Source organism: Molothrus aeneus, chromosome 5, assembly GCF_037042795.1.
Source record: "Molothrus aeneus isolate 106 chromosome 5, BPBGC_Maene_1.0, whole genome shotgun sequence".
Classification (NCBI taxonomy): Eukaryota; Metazoa; Chordata; class Aves; order Passeriformes; family Icteridae; genus Molothrus; species Molothrus aeneus.
In genome coordinates this window covers 9,657,543-9,672,242 of record NC_089650.1, presented here as the reverse complement: position 1 = coordinate 9,672,242, position 14,700 = coordinate 9,657,543, and the positions used below count along the sequence as shown (strand labels likewise).

At 42.9% G+C, this 14,700-nt stretch overlaps 1 long non-coding RNA gene across 1 annotated transcript in view; it reads right to left on the bottom strand.

The window, feature by feature from the left end:
* The window catches only part of LOC136556898 (uncharacterized), a 30,443-nt gene that overhangs the window by 1,153 nt on the left and 14,590 nt on the right, over window positions 1-14,700 (bottom strand). The window lies entirely within an intron of this gene.

Genomic DNA, 14,700 nt, shown 5'->3' with positions numbered 1-14,700 from the left:
TAAAATCTGCTCTTCCAGATGTGAACTTCATTAATTTAATCTAAAACATCTTGAGAGATAATAATACACATATTTCCAATTACAACAATTATTTAAACAGCCCTAATCTTGCACTTCATGAAACCATTTACATTCACTGTAATGTCAAGCTCTGCAGGGGGATATGTTAACAGAGGAAATCTAGCATCTTCTAATTACAGTACTTCTAAACAGAAACAAAAACTGAGTTTTGAAGGTTGAGATGAGAGGAAGAACTATTCCATGGCAGATGGGAATGCAGAAGCACCAGGGCAGATAGATGAGCATACCATACTTTACTTCTCTGTGGAGGCACTGGCACACACGTCTGGGAAAAGATGTATAATCATAAAACCTGCATGTAATTTTGGAGTAAGAACACATTGTCATTGACTGAGTAGCTTCTGTAGTTATAGGTCATAAAAGAGAACTACCATGTACTTATATGCTCTAATCTTTCTAAAAGCCTGACACAGCTGATTAGAGTGTCACAACCCAAAATCATTTACAGAATGAGTTGCATCTATGCAATATTTTCAGATTCTTGCTCAGAACAAGAAAGGCAACTTTGACCTTAGCCATCTACTGGGGAGAGAAAGCAGCAAACAGCAGCACAGCATTTCCCTGGCAGTCAGTCTCATTTCACTCCTGGGGCTTTGCTTCAGCTCTGAAGGCTTCCATGGTGCTCCCACCACAGGCAGCTGCCTCAGGCTGCCCTCCTGCATGGCCCTGGGAAGCTCAGCTCTTGGGGCCACCACGGCAGCTTTTCTTACCAGGGAAGGTAAGAAAAAAGTCCCACATAAGAAAAAAGCCCCAGTGCCAGGATGTCACATTAATGTACTGAAGCTTTAAAGGACATGCCAGGAAACACAATGTGAATTTGCAGATGGGAAAAATTCAGATTATTACTCCAGACATGGTGCTGACACCAGTGTGATGTCCTCCATGGCACTGGGAATGCACCCACTGCTATCATGGATATGTGGGCGGGCAGCTCAGAGGTGCTCATGGTCCACTGAAATTCACGATGGGTTGGGTGCTATGTTGCTACACCTGTCTTTGTAAATCTTGGTCTTACTTACATTATCTGCTTATCTGATAAGATTTTCCCAAAAGTGACAATGACTCCAGTGCTTTTTAGCAGTAAAAATCTGCAAGTAATGTGATAGAAGCAAAGACACCAATTTATGTTGGAACTCTTTGTAAGACATCTCACAAAGAACAAAGACTATTTCTATCAAGTGAGACTTACTGTAAAAAGCTTTTCTCTCACATCATTACACTTGACCACCAAAATATGTACACAACTTTTTGGAGATGCAGCAGCTTGGTTCCTCTTTGAACTTGACTGAGCCACTGACTGTCTGCAGTTGACAAAATGACTGCAGAAATGCAAGCATAGGAATATGTAATTCTTGAAATAAATCCACAGGAGTGTGCATCCACCACATGGGATTACCTCAACCATTCTGTGATGACTTGCTAGTGCCATGTCTATGCTGTACAGTTATATTAGTGACCTCCTTCCAACCCTCCATCCCCCTTGGTAATTGGTCATTTGCTGGTGGACAACACAAGTATGGTGGTTCTTGTAAGGGCTCCGGCACACACAAAGAAATCAAAATCTGTCTCAAAATAATGAAGCAATCTTTTGTGCAAAAAGATTCAAAGTGTAGCAAAAGCTCATCCATCTAATAAATGACCCCCACCCACCTGCCAGTGGAAAGGCTCAGCAGTGCAGGGGACAGGGGCTGCGAGAAGGTGATGGGGAGGGATCTTTTTTTTTTTTCAAATTGTGATTGTTTGGGTTTCTGATCCAAGGTAAATGACAAGGAATCGAAAAACACCCCCAACACACATATTTCAACTAAAGCAAGTGCTTGGGATTACTTTTTCCCCCTCTGTGTCTGTTTGAAGGTATTCTCTGAAGTTGACAAGCACGTGTTTTGGAGACCATTGAAAAGTTTCTGCCATAAATAGAGGAGGCAGCTTGGCTTAAGTGTTGCTAGGGAATACCTGGCAACAGGCAACAATAGTCCTTTTAGAGAGCCCAGGGCAAACAGTGACCGTGGTAATGGGGTGGGCTTAAGGGAGGCTCCTTGCCCAAAGCCCCTCCACTCACACTGCGCCTCCAGCCCTGGGCTGTGTTCCGGAAATTCCCTGCACAAAGCCCACCATTCAATGGGAGGTGGGCCCGTGCGTGTGCTTTTCTGGCAGGGAGGGGGGGGGGCGCAGAGGGAAGGGGCCTGCTTGCAAAAAAAAAAAAAAAAAAAAAAAAAATCCAAACTTTTTTGTTGGTTTTTTTGGTTTTTTTTTTTTTTTTTTTTTTTTTTTTTTTTTTTTTTGGAAAGGCTAAGAGAAGCACAGAAAGTGCTAAGTTTGTAAAAGAAGCTGAAAAGGTTCAGAAAGGAGCATAATGGGGCCAGGGAATGCCCCATGAATTTTGAACAGAGAGCAGAAAAGAGACCCTAAAAAGCAATTAGTGATGCTGCTTGTCGCTGAAGAGGGAGCTTGAAGGAGGTGGGAAGGCGCAAAAGGAAGAGGGCAACTCCAATCACTTAGTAAAGTACGAGGGAAAGGGGGGCAGGCTGAGGGACAGAGAGAGACTGGCGCCTTCGGGAATTTTTATAGTAAAAGTAGATGGAGGCACACGGCAAGGGCAGCGTCCAAGGAGTGTCTAAAGCCGATGGCACATGCCAAGATGCCTTTTGGCTTTGCCTCCCCTGCCCATTTCTTCAAAACCAGGGATCAGCAGGACTGGGCTGCTGTCTCTCTGCTAGTCCGATGTGTCACAGGCTCAGCCTCAAGTCCTCACCCATCCCTGCGAGGAGGATTCCTCAGCCAAGGGTCTCTGCCTGACAGATGAAGGCGATGGGGACATTTCTAAAAGACCTCCAGTCTCCCTTCCTCTGCTTCCCTCATTCCAGAACCATGCTCAGACACCTATTTAGCCATACATTCCCTGCACAAAATAAAAGTAACGCTGGCTGCTCATTAGTTGGGAGTTGTTAGGGGGAAAAAAAGGAAGGAAAAAAGGGCCGTCTGAACAGAGCTGAATAGCTATAACCTTAATGGGTTGTCAGAAGTCTGCAGGCAGCAGGGTGAGGGGAGCCAATCCCCCTCTAGTCTTTTGTCCTAGACATTGTTTAGGATCAGTGGTAGCTCATTAGGTCGGGACAGTAATATTCCTAACGATCCTGTGGGGCTGAGGCTTCAGAATGTGTCTTCAGCTGTTTTCCTGATGTCAATCTGATTCATGGAGAGGCATTTATCTCGACAGAGATCTTTGGTAGAAAGCGTTATTTACCTTTCATACCCTGATTACTAACCTTTGACAGAAGTTGCAGCTGGAAGGGGAAAAGGGGGAAGATAAGAGACTCCTGTTGGCATAAACTGAGGTGTGTTATAGTGAAAGACAAGCTACAAAGCCAAGTAGATGGGGCCTTAGCCTACAATGTGACCCTACAGTTTGCCTCCTTGTATTTCAGATTCCAATGGTAAAGTAAGGATAATCACCCATTTTGTGTTCTGGTGGTAGTGGAGAAGAAAACAGTGGAGTGTGAGGTTTCTAGGAAATGGGCCAGATAAGTAGCTAAATTAATACCTTTCCTGTATTCAGGGATCCTAGAAGAGCCGGGATTTTTTTGTTCTTTTTTGTTTTTTTTTTTCTGGTTTCTAAGAAAAGCAAAACCCAACTGAATTAAATTGTAAAGCAGAATCGATTTTTCAGTTGTGTATGATTTCCCTTCCATCCTATACTTGTTTTCAGCCGAGAAACATAAATCTGCTGAGGAAGGGAGCAAATTTAAACTCCCACTTTCCCTCAGGCATTTCTGCAGGCATGGGGCTGAGCAGATGCTGTTCACTGACACAGGCTAAATCCCCCTCATTGGTCATTTGTGTTGCCCAATAGTGTCACAAATCCAAGATGACATATTATTAAAGTGATGAAATTAAAGAATAATTGATCACACAGCAGATTTCCTTGTGATTAGGCAACACATTATATATCCATTTGCCAGTCCTGCCAAACACAGAGAGCAAAGTACATTGTCATTCTGTACCCTCTCCAACAGTTCACTTCTTGTATTTAAGGCCTGGGGTTTTCTAAGGAAACTCTCAAAGCTCCATGCAGCTGCCCTACATCCCCATTAAAAAACAGCCAAACTAACAAGTAATGATGAAATTATTTCCTTATTTATTTTGTGTTAGAAAACAGAGTGGACAATGAACTGCTCTCTGAAACAAAGGGGCAAGAACTACTCGTCCCTTTCACTCCAGTAAGAGGAGGGTAAGTACGCAAAGGTCAGCGTACAGACACTGAAAGGTTCAAACCAAGAGCATGAGGCAATGGAAACAACATCCCCAGATCCTCAGTGAGTGCAAAGCAGCTGCCTCTGTGGTGCTCCAGAGCTGGCCAGAGCTGGAGCAGCTGCTGTGGGCATCCCGTGAGCCAAAATAGCTCCTGGTGGCTCTGTCACATTCCCTGGACTAAGATCCTGGGAAAGGATTTGGTACCCCTAAGGACACCATCAAAAAACAGAGAGACACACAGGAAAAGGCTTTGGGCTTCTCCACTGAGGTTTAGCTGTGATTGCATTTGGGTAACTCTGCTACCTGGGGCAAGTTGCAAAGAAACATTTGGAATCATGAAGTCTCCGCAAAGAACCATCCCACCACCCCAAGGTGGGATGGAATTTCAGAAAAATTCAGAACATTGTTCTGAAAATCCACATTTATATATTCTAACAGTGGGGAGCATTATTCTGCTGCCATTGAAAAGCCTGCTGGGCTAAATGTTATTCTTTACGGGTTACCTATTTATAAGAGAGCACGAGCATCAAGGGGTACCTGCCACCAGCAGAACATGACAGAGTGAGCAGGTCATGCCTCCATGAATAGATCCAGAATAGTTTTCTAGCTGATGAGTAGCAAAAGAAGTGCTGCTCAGAAATGAAGCAATGGGACATATCTCATCATCTGCAAGACAGCTCTTGCCCAACAATTTTACTGGTTTCTCTGGTACCCCAAAAATATTAAATATTGATTCCCATACCTGGGCTGCAACTGGCAGAAGTGTCTGTGCCCATAATCACATGAATGAATCAAGCTTAGTACACTGTAGCAAAAAGGGTGGTTTTCTTCAGCAAGTTTTAAAATAACTAGCAGCATTACTATTATATGACAGAAATACTACAATAACTAGTGGGACATATCCTGCTCTCTACCAGAACCAAGCAGAGAAAAAAAATACCATCAGAATCACTCAAAGGTTTCTGAAATATTTCAATCTCTTTTAAAACGGTCTCTGTGTGGTATTTCTAACAGGGGAAGTAAAGGGATATGAAGACAATACTAATTCATACAGTTTTCCCTTGTCCATTGATTTATAAAGGTCACTTTCCAACCTTGTGAAGGGTTTGAAAACTGCAGGCCTCTAAGGAGCTTGTGAGAGTTGCACTGAGACCCTGACTGTATGCAATTATACCAAAATGATACAATCTTTAAATTTTATCATAAAAAGAGACTGGTGAGGCACTGGACCAAGTTTCCTAAAGAAGTTGTACATGCTCCAACCCTGGCAATGTCCAAGGCCAGTATGGATACCTGCCCATAGGAGGGAAGAGGGAACTAAGTGATCTTTCATGTCTTTTGCAGCCCAACCCATTCTGTGATTCCATGGTGCACGTAACACATAACTCCCCACCCCTCAGGACCCGTCTGCACACACCTGTACCCTCGCTCGCGCTCACACCTGTGCACACACACGCAGGCACAGGCCCGCACCCTCCCGCACGGGCAGCACCACGGACAGCGCCACCACCCGTGCCCAGCCTGGCCTGGCCTGGCCCGGAAGGCTGGCAGCCATGCTTGGAAAGCATGGAAATTCCTAAATTCCTCTAGGAGGGACAGGCTGAACCACGCTGGAAACACTTCCAGCTTCCTGCAAAATGCATAAGTCAAAATCCCTGCCGAGTCCCTTTGGTATCAAAGGGAATGTTTTTAGAATCACCTGGTTTAAACACTAGGGAAACATGCCTACTTGGAAAATATTCCTATCGCTGAGCAAGTCAGGAAAAGCTTTATTTCCATGCTACACGTTGTGGGTTTCTCTGGGTCTGGATTGAAGGCACTTGAGATGGGAATTCGTTTGGACTCAAGTGTTAATTATTTCTTATCAGTAAAACAGTCTCACTACTGTGAGTTTGGCAGCTTTTCATTAGAAGGCACAAAATGGCCAACAATCTCTTGTTACAAGGTCATTTAAGACTAAACTATCCAATTAAGAAAGGACACCTAGATTATTTTCCCTTTTAACCCAATAACTGATCCCAAACAGCTGCAATGCAGCCTTTTCTGCCCAATTACAAAATGCCACCCAAACCCATGAAGAAGAAGGAAGAAGAAGCATGAAGAAGAAACTCAGGATGACCCCCTGTGACCTCCATCTTGCTTCCATCCACAGCATACTAAAAATCCAAAAACCTCAATTTCTCACCAAGTGATACACCTACACTACTCTCTATAATCTATTTCACACTTTTGTGGATTCCAGTCTATCCTGAATAGACAGACTGGAATCTATTCCTGTCTATCTATTCCTGGTGCCTGGATTTCCACACACCTCAGGACAGCAAAGGCACAGGCATTTTGCCTGAGATGACCATGTGTTCTCATGTACATTTCTAATACTTTGTAGGCAGCATGGTGCTACAAGCCATAATAACACTGCACATCCCCATGCTCCAGCATGAACCCACAAAACAGCTTCTCCCTTAGCCAGTGGAGACTTCAGAAGTGATGGCCTGGCTGAGATGACACTCCTAGCTTTGAGGTGAATGTGGTTGTGGTTCTTTGAGGTGAATGTGGTTGTGGTTCTTGCTGAACGTGCAATGGTTACAGCACGCTCAGTGTTACTGGGACACAACAGCTGGAGTTCACCAGGCTCAGTGCTCACCACTTGGGCACTAAAAGGGCTGTCTCAGCAACAAGATTGAAGGGGCTGAGCCTGCTGATGATGTTTAGAAAAGCAGGTTCACAGATGGATGGCATACAGTGTATGTGTAGGTATTAATGACTGGCAGGCAGGTCTGAGAGACATCAGCACCCTGGGAGTGACTGGCTGCAGGCTCTGCTCATGCTGCATTGGTCTGGATGGACTGCAAGGTTCACAGAGCTCAGGCAATGCCAGGTGTAACCTAACATCTTCAGCATCAAGTACTCACTCAATGTCTTTTTTGATCAACTATACAGACACTCTTCGCTGTAGGAACATCCCCTTTCCTGATACCAGAAGAAACAGATTTTGGGTGCTACACTGCAGTATTCACCCAGCCAAGCCTTGAGCTTTGTAGAATTGAGGATGAGGGATTAAAGGAACAGCTAAACTGTGATTCCCAGATACCATGTGTGGTCATTCCTCTAGGATTTCCAAAACACATCTAATAGAAAGGGTGAACATGCTGTGCAGAGCAAGGATTTTGTCCAATGACCATGAGACCCTTCAGAGTGCTCTGTGGTGTTCAGCCACCCATAAACACCTCCAGAATGTCTTGTATTAGCAATACTTACATGAAATAAAGGTGCAGATGTGCCAGATACAACCCCTTCACAGCTGTAATAGATCTGACAGTTTAAATGGGCACCAGGTGGGAGAAAGAAAGCTTTGCAGCCACCCTTTTACAGGAAGCAAATTGTTCATTTCCCAACATTTCCCAAATCAGTTTGGAGTGGGAGCAGAGCCCAGCAGAGCACAGTGCTTGGGGGACTGTCCCTTGTGGGAGAGCATGCTGCCATGCAGGCACACATGCAGCAGGATGAGCAGCTTTATCAGCCTGACCACACACAGGGGCTTTTCCTCTCAGCCAGGAGTATTCACTTGTGCTCAGCTCAGCACTCTGTCAACACATGCATGGCCTTGAACTAGCAAATTCAGAGCCAACAGGGTGTGTGTGTTCTCACTGAACTCCCTGACAGTGCAGCCATGATCTCTCTCACCCTGTCTGAGGCTCAGCCAAGCATGCAGAGTGAAAGACCCTCCACTGTCTCTCCCCTTTGTGCTTTCTGGTTGTTTTGTGAGGTATGATGTGAGACAGGGAAAGACACTCCTGTCATTTGTTACCAATCCTAACTTCTTAGATTTCTTTGCAATCATCCTCCATGACAAACACAGAACCAGATACTGTGCATAGTGCTTGAAGTAATAAAGCTTGGCTTTAGTACTGCATTTTTCTTTTCAGCCTTGTGGCTGTCAAACAGCATTTGGGTCCAATTCATGGCATCAACCAGAGAGGCTGAATGCAGGCAATACAGATCTGGGCAGCAAAAGATGCAGCATGTGCTTGAAAAGCCCAATCTGGCCTTTGCTCAGAAGTTTGCAGTATCCCAATCCCTTAAACAGCTTATCTCCTCCCTGCTGCAGCACAGGGGGCAATGGTGCAGGAAGGACTCCTACCCCTGCCTGCTGATGCAGAGACACTTTGGGCAAGTTAGGATGTTCAGCAGAATCCAAAGAAACTGAAGAGGAAGATCTCTGATCTGCATTCCCAGAGAGGAGAATTGAACACACATCTTCCAAAGGCTGAGATGTATCAGCCTAGCTGGAGGTAAACATCACTTTATTCTGGTGGGTGGCTGCTTTGTGATGCAGACTCTGACATGTCCCAGAATGAATGGAATGAATATTACAGCCTGAAGAGTGGAAAAAGCCTTCAATGATGTGACTCAATCCATTCCTACATAGATAATCCTCCAGCAATTAAAACATAATCAAAAACTCTCTTAAGTAAAGGTGGGCAGTTGTGATTTGTAGAGCCCGTTGAAAGGAAAATAGTGAGATGAAGAAGTATGAAGGCCTTAAAAGAGAAATTATCATCTCTCAGCCCAAATCATTAGTCAAGAAACTTTCCCTAAAAGGAATAAGCATAGAAAAGCATTTTCAAAATAATTTTAGAAAAAAGGCAAATGTCCAGAAATGTATTAGAAATATTTTTCCTCAAAGTAATATATGAAGTGACTGCATAAAAGAGAGGAAATGGAATTTTAGGTAGAGCTGTCTGAAATTATTCTGACAAGAGGACAAGGTAAAATTGCTTATATTGTTTATATTGTATGAGAAGGTGTTCTCCACTCTTAGCTGTGATGGTGGTGTGTGATGCCCACTTGCCTTATACACATAGGGATCCATGACACCTGCACAGAGCCAGGCAAGTGTGAGAGTGCCAGGCCAGCTCCTCAGAACTCCCCCTGGCCAAGACCTGCCACACATCTGCCCAGATATGTGGTCTGTCAGACCTGGAGGGTGTTCATGTGGAAACCCTCAGTAAGCAGTGTGGACCTAACCTTGTGTCCACCACAGCACATTCCAGAGCTTCCCAGTGACTCTGACCATTGCTGGGCCATGCACTGAAACACCTCAGCAACCAAAGCACAGCATCCCCTCAGTGGCTGCTCTGTGTCAGGAACATACTAGAGAAGAAAAGGAAAATCTTGTCCTTGATTTTAAATAGCCTCAAGGATATAGATCACAGCAGCAGCAGCCAGCTAACAGGCTCTCTCAACTAGGAAAAAAGCTGTCTTTGCCCAGGCAGAAATGTCAACTTGTTTTTTTTTTTCTTTCAGCTGTTGTATCAATAAATCCTTTTAGACTAGGACAATTAGCCTCTGAAATAACTAATCCTCAAAGGGAGAAGAGGGACAGACTTTCTCTTTGCTGAGGTAACTGCTGCAAAGGTAGGCCCTTTCTTGTGGAGGGGCAAAAATTCCATCTCTAACTCTTGAAAAATACTTATTTCACTAGCACTGAAAGACAAATTGAGGATTCACATATTTTGGAGAATAGCAAACCATTCAAGAAACAAGTGGGAAATCATTGTTCAACTTTAGTTTAAGAAACATCTAGAACAGTCTTGAGTGAAATAAATGACCAATGCTGGCTGAAAATTTATCTTAAAATTTTCATTAGCTGTTTTCAGCACTGTTACCAAGTTTTGCTATTTTCTTTTCTCAGAAATGTAGACTTCTTTTCTCTCTGTCTCTCCTTTTCTTAAAAAAATCCCCAAAACCCATAGCTTTTTAAGTAAAGATAATCAGTGAACTTTGAATTCAAAACCATTATGACAGTCAAGGATGCTGTCCATCTCCTCCAAACAGAAATTGTGTCTTCACTTTGTTGCCCTCATCCCTCCCAAGACTGACTTTACCACATGAAACTTTCTCTTTTTGAAGTTCCTCTTGTCTCTGAGAAGATCCTTTCTCCCCCATCCCCTGTAGTGCTGGCTCTTTCCTGTGTGAGATCACTTTGAATAATTAATTTCTAAAAAGCCTGTGCCTCTATTTGCACTGTAAACACACACACTGCACAAGAAATCTCCTTTCAGTACATTCTGCTAAGCTTAAACAAAATTCTTAATTTTGGAAACACTAGACAGGACATTGTAAATCACCACTTTTGAAGGCATAAGCCAATGCCTTCCTTTTGCTAAGTACACTTGTAAAAGTGCACACAGACATTTTCCAGAACTTTGAACAATTTGTTCTCCCAGTTAGACGAAAAATGGTTTGCATACACCTGTATGGAAAGTGATATCTAATCTTTTATGTTTGCGATTGGAGAGTGCTCAGGTCAATCAACATGCAATAGAAGGTAGTGGCAACTCTTATTTTCTATTTAATTTTACAGTCAAGGTTGAGTATTTGTTTTTGAAAGATTGGAGGAGTTGCCAGTGCCAGGGAATCGGACTCTTTTTATCTTTAAGAGGAGGAGGCAGGTGCAAGGCAAGCGTTCGAGCGCCGTCGGCAGCAATAATCCCCACCTGAGCACTGCCTGGCCACCTGCTCTCCAGGCCCAGAGATAACCCAGGTCTAAGTCACTGCACTTCTAAGTCTTTGCCAAGTAAAGACTCATAAAAGGCTCCAATTACGTTAACATCAGTGGCTATGACACTATATCAATGTTTGATCGCTGACAGTGATTTCTTCCGGATGCACCCCACGGCATGCAGCCCCATCTGAAATGGCTCAACCCAACACAATGCACCTGTGCTTTATGGAGAGCCTGTTCAAAGCCTTGCTGAAGATGGCGTCTAACTTCCTGATAACCCTCATGCCACCAGCCACCCAGCTCGTTATTGCAGCCAAGGCACCCTCAAAGCTACTGAATGCTGTGCTTGTCTTTCAGTCAGTAGTTACAATCCAAAAGCTTTGCACGCAGGGATTGGCCCTACATTTATGGTTGGATTTATCATTGTTATGGGAAATTACTTTCCCCTGCTTAGTGGCACATCCATCCTAAAACACACTGTGAGGTGGCTCCTAAGAGCTGCAGCAGACAGGAAAAATCAGAGGCGTGCAGAAGCAAGTCTGTTAAGAGGTAATGCAACTTCTCTTTTGTTGGGTAGAAAAAAAAAAGGAGAAAAGACAGATGAGGCTTGGCTTCATTTTTCTGTTATCTAAATAGATTCATTTATAGCCTGTAAATTACAACTGTCTGCATGGCAAGCATTCCTTGCTCCCCAGTCCTGATACAACGACGTTCCTTCCGACTGATTGAACTATGAGGTTTTACTCTCCTGAGAGATTTTAAAGCTACACATTTCAGAGGTGCTGCAAAACACACTGAGGAAACCATCAGTAGCAGGGAAGTCCTGCAGAAATAGAACTTAACCAGCTGATTTGTTTATTCCTTTCAAAGAAATACACTATATGCCATTGGAGGACCTGTCAGCTAAAAATTTACATCACTCTCACTTTCCTGCAGGGCAGACATCCCTGGGCTAAGTGGAGGTGGCACTGGGAGAGCAGTGCTGGAGTCTGAGCTCCTGAGAGGGTTGGAGGAAGATGTGTGAAGGAATAAATACTCAGTAAAAACCTCATTAGCACATAATTAAGAAGCAGAGAAAGTTATTTGACGCTGATTTTACAGCTATGCCAGGGGAAAATTAAATAAAGGCATTGGCTTCCACAAGTCTGCAACGGACGAACTTATCCATCATGTGATGAGCACGATAAAAATGAGGCAGTAAAGGAACTGGTCATTGCTGACTCCTCTCATGGAGCCAGCTCAACAAACCCACAGTGAAAATCTAGCCCAAACAATCCTATTTTCCCTCATGCACTCCCCCACTTTAGGAAACTGCTAAAATTCACAGCCTGCTCCCTGAACTGCAGATGAAGCAGGGAGTTACCAGTAACACCTTTCACAGTGCTGTTGGCTTCTTCTTTGCTATGGTCTGGGATGAGCTGCAGGTGTCATTGTCACCACAGTGCACACCAAGAGGGAATGGAGAGATTGGATGAAATGGGGGAAAAATGAAGATACCTGGAGAAAATGACAGGTATGTACTGCTGGTGAAAGATGGACTATCACAAAATTGTGAAGGTTTTTAAAACTCTTTCACTCCAGATTATGGAGAAATATTCTTAACTTTTAAATCTTTTGGGTTTTTTTCTTTAAATAAAAGCATTACTTATTTCACTCTGCCAAGCAACAGGAAAAATTAAAATAAAATTTAAAAATTAAAGACAAAGAAATCAGCAACTCTTCTGCCAACAAGGTTGTAAGACCTTTTGATGCTGCTATCCTCACTACCTATAGGCCTTTCAAACCTCACAAAAATTTTAAAAATATCTTAACAAGTCGACTTGAAAAGCCCCATCAGAAAACAAAGTAATGGTCTCATGTATTCTAGGAACTCTAGAGACTCTAATTTGTAAACTCTGTAAATTTGTTGTTCATCATACTGTGTGTCTTCAGCTTATTGACTTTGTGTGCTCCTTTTGTCAGGGCTTGTCTTTCTTTTTGTCCATACATGACACATTTTCAAAACAAGTGCTGCCAATGGCTGACTGAGGATATACAGGCAATAAGAGGACAGGAAACTGCAGCAACACTGTAACTTTCATCATTCCTTACCGTAGAACAAGGCCAACAGTATTTTAGGGTATTCAGGAAAAAGAAGAAAATAGAAAACAGCATGCAGAGAACTGTTCTACACTCTGAATGGAATACAGTTACTTCATGCTAGATTTATTTCAGCACAACATAACAGCTTTCCACAAAGTGGTTTAGATGAGATTCCCAGGTGACTTGTTGTGTATTTAAATACTGCCTGCCTAGGATTTAAATAAACAGCTTTTATATTAATTAGAAACAAATCCTCTCAATTGGAAGGTATTAACTGTTTCTAAATTGCACACACAACACTTACTCAGACTTTGATTCAGTTACATGCTTTTAAACTTGCCAGCCACTCATAGTCTAATATGCTATAACCACAGTTTACAGCAGAGCAATAAAATATTGATTCAACTGTTTTAACCTTTCATCGATCGGCCTAACATGTAATTAAGTCCTAGGAGCAAGCAAGCAGCTCATTGCTAGCACATCAGCCTGGGTACATATTTCCAGCCTAAGCCTAGCAGAATTGGTTTATGCATGTTTTGCAGTAATATACATGCCAATTATCTCTTAGCTGGTTTCTGATTACCGTTTAATCAGAGACACTCCACACCGTGCAGGCAGGACCTGAATATAGACTGCCAGGCTCTTCATTGACCAAGGACATTGATTTCACCAGATGAGAACCTGACTCAGATGCTTTGTACTACACTCATTGCAAAATCCCTGTAAATGGGCCTATGGCTCCCAGAAAGCACAGGAGCTGTTAGTTCCACCTGATACTGGGACTGCAAATTCCCACTGAAGGCAGAGCAAAGCTGCCTGCTTAAATTCACAGAGGCAGTTAGTACCTCTGAAGTTTTTAGAGCCACAGAACCATCCCTCTCCATAAGATAACTGCGTTGTCTGGCTCCCAGGAACAATGTTCTGCTTTTCTCAGCTTTGACCCCATTAGGTAAATCCATGTGGATTTTTTTTCTGGCTGACTAGCTGAAAAAAGATGTTTCTTCTCCTGGTTTTCCTCACACCATTCAAAAAAGCTAAACAGATTCTCAAAATGTTTACGATCAGATTGAATAGGCCAAATTAATCCTTTGTGCTTGCAGCCTGTTTTTCATTAATTAGTGGAAACCCAACCTGACAATATTCAATATCACAGTTTCCAGACTAAGAGTGCATTGCTGAGATAAATGGAGTAGAAGGAAGATGTCAGTTCCTGGCATTATCATCCTCCTCTACAATAGCATTTTGTTTGTTTGTTTGAATATATATCTGATAGTGGCAGAAAATACTTTTTTTTCCCCCAGAGCCTGGGACATTTCAATAAATTCATGTAAATAAAATGTACAGACAAAGAAAAATGGTGGTTATTAAGTTCTTTTGGAAATCTCCATAATCTTGTAAAATTCTCCTCTCTTTAGGGTATCCTCACAGAGGTGTTGAACTCTGCTCCAGCCAGCTGTGAGAGGTAAAGGTGACTATGGTGAGAATATTACTTTTCCTAGATTTTGTCTCTTTCAAAAATAAACCCACATTGGCAAGAAATGTTAGAATTCTTTAAAATGGCTCCAGGAAAAAGAACCAGAAAACTTTTCAGTGAGGAGAAGGTACTAAAAAAAAAAAAAAAAACCAAACAAAAAAATAAAAGAATTAAAAAAAAAAAGAGCTGAAGTCAGCTTGCCTCCTCTGTAACCTTCCTCCCTTGCTGCGGAAGAATTAAAGTTTTGCTTGAAAACCAAATCCCTGTGGGTTTGCAGCTTATTCCCTGTACACAGAGATCAAAG